The sequence below is a fragment of the Tupaia chinensis genome, unplaced genomic scaffold (genome assembly GCF_000334495.1).
Source record: "Tupaia chinensis unplaced genomic scaffold, TupChi_1.0 Scaffold000636_1, whole genome shotgun sequence".
NCBI lineage: Eukaryota > Metazoa > Chordata > Mammalia > Scandentia > Tupaiidae > Tupaia > Tupaia belangeri.
Genome location: NW_006160157.1, coordinates 987,769 through 994,062, shown reverse-complemented (window position 1 = coordinate 994,062; position 6,294 = coordinate 987,769).

Genomic DNA, 6,294 nt, shown 5'->3' with positions numbered 1-6,294 from the left:
ACCCACATGCGACTACAGGGGAGCCCAGCAACTTAGCCATTACACTATCTGCTGTTCCTATGAATTGCTATTTCTAAGTCCCATTGGCTTGGAGTTCCTTTCCATAGTATTGGGTTGTTAGGAAAGTCATGATGCATTTTTGCATAGAAAAACACAGAAAAATATGTCGTGACTTTCTTGATGAGCTAATATTTTAAAAATTTTTAGCTTGTTGTAGAAAATAAACTGAATTTTCAGAAAAAGGTATGGTTTATGGTAGACTCTTAAAGAATTTTAAACACATGTAAAACAAAACAATAAAAACATGTAAGAATATATGTGTTAAAACAAATATGAAATATATACACACACACACACCTATCAAATGTGCCATTATTTCAGGAAGCATTAAAATATATGTGAGTTGTTTTAACAACGCATTTATTTGTTTAAAGCCTTAAAAATGTAGGACCAGCAGATGGCATAATGGTTATGTTGCTAGACTCCCACGTAGTTGACCATGGTTTGAATCCCAGACCTGGTGGCTTAAACTCACGCCCGGTGTGTGTGCAGGTGTCCAAGATCCTGAGAGGAGATTAGAGGAGACGGTATTGTAGCATGGCCATCTCCCCTGAGGGGTGGTTTCTAACTTTCCGTCTCTCTGTCTCTCTCTGTATTTCCAGTGAGCACATAAGCCCTATTGCAAAAATCTGTCAAAAAAAAAATAAATAAACACAAACTAAAACAAACAAAACAAAACAAGTCTTAGAAATTTAGGTTTCTTTCTTTCTTTCTTTCTTTTAAGGTATTCATCATAGGATACATCTGCTCACCTGAGAGAGAGAAAGAGGGACAGTGAGAGGGGAGATGACCACACTGACATTCCTTCTTCTCTAGTCACCTCTTGGCATTTTTGGGGCATCCATGTATATGTGCCCTGTGTGAGTTTCAAGCTGCCAGGTCTGGGACACAAATGATGGTCGGCCATGTGGGAGTCCAGTGCTTTAACCATCATGCCACTGCTGATCCCAGTAATGTGAGAATCTTAGGTTTCTTAATACTTCTGTTAAAAAGAAGTATTGTTTGTTGTTGTTGTTGTTGTTGTTGGTTGGTTGGTTGGTTTTTCAAGAATTATTTTATTTAATTTTATATAATATTATTATTTTTTAATTTGACCACAGAGACAGACAGAGAGAAAGGGAAAGTGAGAAAGCAAGTTGCCAGGTTCAGGACTTGAACTGTGGCCTCCCATGTGGTAGTCCTGTACCTTAACCACCATGCAACCTGCTAGCACCTGTTTTTGTGTTTGTTTGATTGATTTTAGGTTTTTGCCATAGAGAGCATTGAAAGAAGATGGAGAGAGGGAAAGTGAGAAATCACCCCTCAGGGAGGAATGGTCACATCACAGTCCCTCCTCCGCCATTCTCCTCTCGGGATTTTGGGCATGTATATACAAACGCCTGGAGAGATTTTCAAGCTGCCTGGTCTAGGACTCAAACCATGATCGACCATTCAGGAGTCCAGTGCCTTACCCATCATGCCACCTGTTGGCCCTGAATTCATAGTGTTCTGATTTATGTAGATAAGACATGTAAATGGAAACTTTTTAACCTCTTACTTATTTGTTATTCAACAAATATTTATTATGTGCCAAATACTGTTCAGAGAATAAAGATAAGTCTTCATGTAGTTACAAAACATTAGTATGTACCCAATTAAGAACTATATAGATAGAATTACCACTAATAAAAAAAAAAAGCACACACACAAAAATCTTCATTGGGCATATTCAATAAAAAAAATGTGAAATACTGAGTTTTGGTGAGGAGAGAGTATGGTATAATTAGATTCTGGTTTAAGAGACTTTAAAAATCAACTTTAAAAAATGGAAGTAGAAAATATCACATTTAAATGAGAAATATGAATAAGATAGTTTATTAGACATCGTTTTTCTTGAATTAGCTATAAAAGATCAAGAGAAGATTACTAGTTATAGAAAGTTGTATACATACATTTTAAAGAATTATTTTATTTAATTTTATTTATTTCAATTTTACCAGAGAGGAACAGAGTGAAAGAGAGAGGGAGGGAGGGGGGAGAGAGAGAGAGAAAGAGAGAGAGAGAGAGACAGAGAGAGAGAGAGAGAAAGTATGTCACCAGGTCCAGAACTCAACTCAAACCATGGTCAACCATGTGAGTATCCAGCATCCTTAACCACCATGCCACCTGCTGGTCCCTGAAAGTGGTATATATTATACACTTGTACATGTATGACAAGTAAGCATGTTTGTTTCATGTTATGCAGAAAATGCATTCTTGCAGAGTTTACTGTGTCAAAATCTGACAAACCCATATATTTAAAAGGTAAAATTCATTTTTTAAAGAAACACTAGTATGAATTATTTTGTGAAATTTTCCAAACTTAATTTAGATAAGTAATTGAAATTTTGCTACTTTGGCTTATTGAATATGAACCGGTTTTATAGTACAGATAAATACACATCGAACTTTCTGAACATGGAGATTATAAATAAATATCAAACTCATTGTCTGCAGGCTTGCAGCTAAATTATACCTAACAGATCAGTTTTCTTAAAGGGATGATTTAGTTTAATTTACAAATTTTCTATTTAGCAAAAACAAGTTTATTATCTTACATTTAAAGTCTCCAAAAAGCTAATGTATTTATACTGTAAAATACTGTAAATTGAATGTGTACTAAGTATATGTAGTTCTACTACTAAAAAAATAAAAGATCTCTGAAATTTATTTCCACATTCTGAAATGAAACATTAAACAAGTCAAATAACAGAATTGCAAAACTTTGAAATAAAACTTTTCCATGTAAATCTCAAAAAGTAAATTACATAAAATTGTACAGCTACAGAGAGAGAAATTACAAATAGTAGGTAAGTCTAAATTTATGAAAAACTTAATAATGGCTTGCCATTCTTTATGTTTATCATATTTTGTTTTTTGTTTTTTACAAAACAACAATAAATAATTTTTTTTAGAAGAAAGTAATGTAGTAATTAAGGATTTTCCTCAACCTAGGCAAACAGGAAGACTTTTTCAAGGAGCAGAAAATCACAGCTTGGGAGTCATTTAAACTTTGAGGTCTATAAGAAGGAATTTAAAAAGTGCTAATTAAGTACTTGTTAACATTTTGTATAGGAATTCCTTTTTGTGAAAGGTGAATCACACATTGCTAAAGAAGGTAATAAGCACTCATCTGAAATCTCTGCTTTTTTTCAAGGACTGGTTTAAGAGAAAACAAAAAGCATCCTTAGGCAGCACTACTGAAAAAAATAAACTTGTAATTTGAAAGAACTCAGTGCGTTTACAATAATGAAAATTTAATGATGTGAGAAAAAAATCTTCTTTAAGTGTGAAAAAGAAAATTGTTAGTAACAGATTTTTACAATTAAATACATTATTGTGTGTATTACCTTTTAATTTAATGGTTTCTTTAGGGTGGATAGGTGCCTACATTTCTAAGCAACTCACTCTTTTTCCAAGATTTTATTTTGGTTTTTGCTTAGCAAATTACTCCTGAAGGCACTTGATTCTTCCTCCCAGTGGACAGATAGGACCTCTTCCCCTTGTCTCCTTAGAGTGGCTTTAAAAATGTATCAATTAATAGTTTGTTGTGTTTTGAATGTTTTGTGATATTATCCCCCATAAGGCTAAGGTAACCAAATATTTTTTATCTCAGCTGAGTTCAGGTAATCTGCATCCTCCCTCCACACTGTGCCAAGGATCTCCTTCCTTTTGAGTTATATGTTTTATTTTCCTAGATTTTGCAATTCAAGAATCATCTTATGCTTGAGTTGGCCCTTACAGTTACTATTTCCTCCAAATAAAGGTGTTAGGAAATAAAATGAGGGTAAACCCTACAGAAAAGGATGTTCTACTTACTGTAGAACACAGGCCTTTCAAGGGGATAAGTGGGATTAAGGAATACAGGGAGTCATTCTTTCTCTTCATCTCAAGGATGTACATTCTTCAGCTGCTGTTATCAGAATTACTAAAATTGAGTGAGATATTCTACCTGATAAAAAGCCAAGTTAAGGGTTTTTTGTTTGTTTGTTCTTGTTTGTTTGTCTGTTTTATGAAGTATAATTTAACAATGATTATTATTTTTCTACAACTATCACTAGATAAAAGGAAATCCTGTAAGATTTGTATAACCTTATAAGATATACCTTGGTGTGGTGACTATAATCTGAATGTGGAAAAATCTGTTTTGATTTCCTACAAGTAATTTTTCATTGACCTAGAAGTTCAAAATTTCTCTTATAATTTCACATTGGCATAATTTACAGGAAAAAGAAAGATGTGGCATAATATGTACATTCAAATTTTCTGTCCCTTTTTGAACCATAAAACAATTGTTGACCCCCTTCTAAATTTAAAATATGTTTTAGAAGTGACACTATGTCCCAAGAATCATTCCTGGTTCAGGCGTCATTTTATTAATTTTATATAAGGATGAGTGTATAGTTTCAGAATCTAAATCATTGGTTTTCGATTTGGGGAACGGAAGAGATAATACAGGTAATAAAATAGCAACATGTTTTTGATCTTACACAAAGGAGTTACAATTGTGTACTATCTATCAAATTTTATACTTTGAGATTTCTCATGCTGTTAAGATTCGCAAGTGTGGCAAAAATATAAAGAACTGCGATGCAGAAATTACTATAGAGTATACACCTTGATAAAATTGGAAATTCAAATTAAGAACATCATAATATCAAATACCAAGATTTAACATTGCCATCCACTCATCCATTATAATTCATTAGACAAATGTCCCAAGAAGAGGGCAGAATGTACAATGAGCATTTTCTGAAATGAATTGCTAAAAATTAGTAGAGTCTGAAAAGACTTCAGAATTGGAAGCTCCAGCTGGGTTTAAAAGGATGGGGGAAGGGATTTTACTCACTATTAAATGTTTGAAACACCACTTCAAAAATAAAAGCCTACGAATGTCTCATCAGTTCTTTCTACACCAGGCTGACTCTGACTGTATCTTAAGCATTTTTTTTCTTTGTAAAGATGACATTTAAAAGAATGCACAAAGGACATTTTACATTGATTTAGGCCAGTTGGAGAAAACATGGTTTGGAGTAGGATTTCAAATTGTTCCACTAAATACAATAACATTTGCAGTAGTGGCACCATGCCATAATAATTTTAAAAGGTTTCATTTTACTTATCATTGCAAGCCATTATCTGATCATATTTGACCTACATATTAATATTTTCATTATTATTCAAGCTCTTTTTTGCTCTGTACAAACAAATTGTCAGTCCTCTTCACTGAGAGATTATTTATTTACTCTGGAAATATCTGGAATTCTTTCACCCTATCTTTTCCTCCGGGACTCCCTCCCCCCTTCTAAGTATTGGTATTATTGTCTAGGGGAGGGGGGTACATCCAACAAAAAAACGTGAAAAAGGTTCCTCTTAATGGTATACTATGAGAGAAGTAGGAAAAAAGGGGGGAAAAAAGAAAATGATAATTGTTTTCTCTAAGGCTATTATCTAATGCGAAAGCAAATAGTCAGTCTGGAAATCAGCTAACAGAAGGGGATTAGAGAGGAGATCTATGAGTGGCTTGATTTCTAGCAGAGCTGTCTCTCCAGCCAGTGATGAGACACAGACAGGGCAGCCAGGAGCGCTCCAGATGGCCGGGGAAAGTGGTCGTCTTGGGTTACTGCAGGGCACTCGGGCCGCCGGAGAGCAGGCGGCTCGGGAAGGCATCATTAGGGAGCCAGCCCCACGTCCAGCCTGCAAGGGAGAGGGCGAGGCCGGGAGGGAGGCCGTCTGCCTGCCCGCGCGCCCTAGCGAGCCGGGCCAGCCCATTGTTAACATATACTTGACCTTCGTGACCCCCGCACGACACAGATGTCTCCCACCTCCACCACCCCGCGCGGCGCTCCTGCTCCCCGGCGGACACCGGCCGCCCTGCAGATAAATGCGTTGCCTTCCTCGAGAGTGAGCGAGGGCGGGCGAGGCAGACGCAGACGCCGCCTGTGACAGTGGCAATTCCCTGCGCCCCACATCACATTTGTCTGCCACAGCAGCAACAACAGAAAAGCGGAGGGAGGGAGGAAGGCGGGAGGAGGGGAGTGGAGCTCCGCAAGTCTTGGGCTCTGCGTGGAGGCTGCGTTTGGCTGGCGTCCGCGACCCCGGGCTTTTTGCACCGCAGCTCGCTCTGCGCAGCGCCAGGCGGCTGCAGGCGCTCAGTGGCGCGACTCTGCGGCCTCTTGGCGAGCGCGCGTGGGCGAGTCGGCGGCGGCGCTCCGC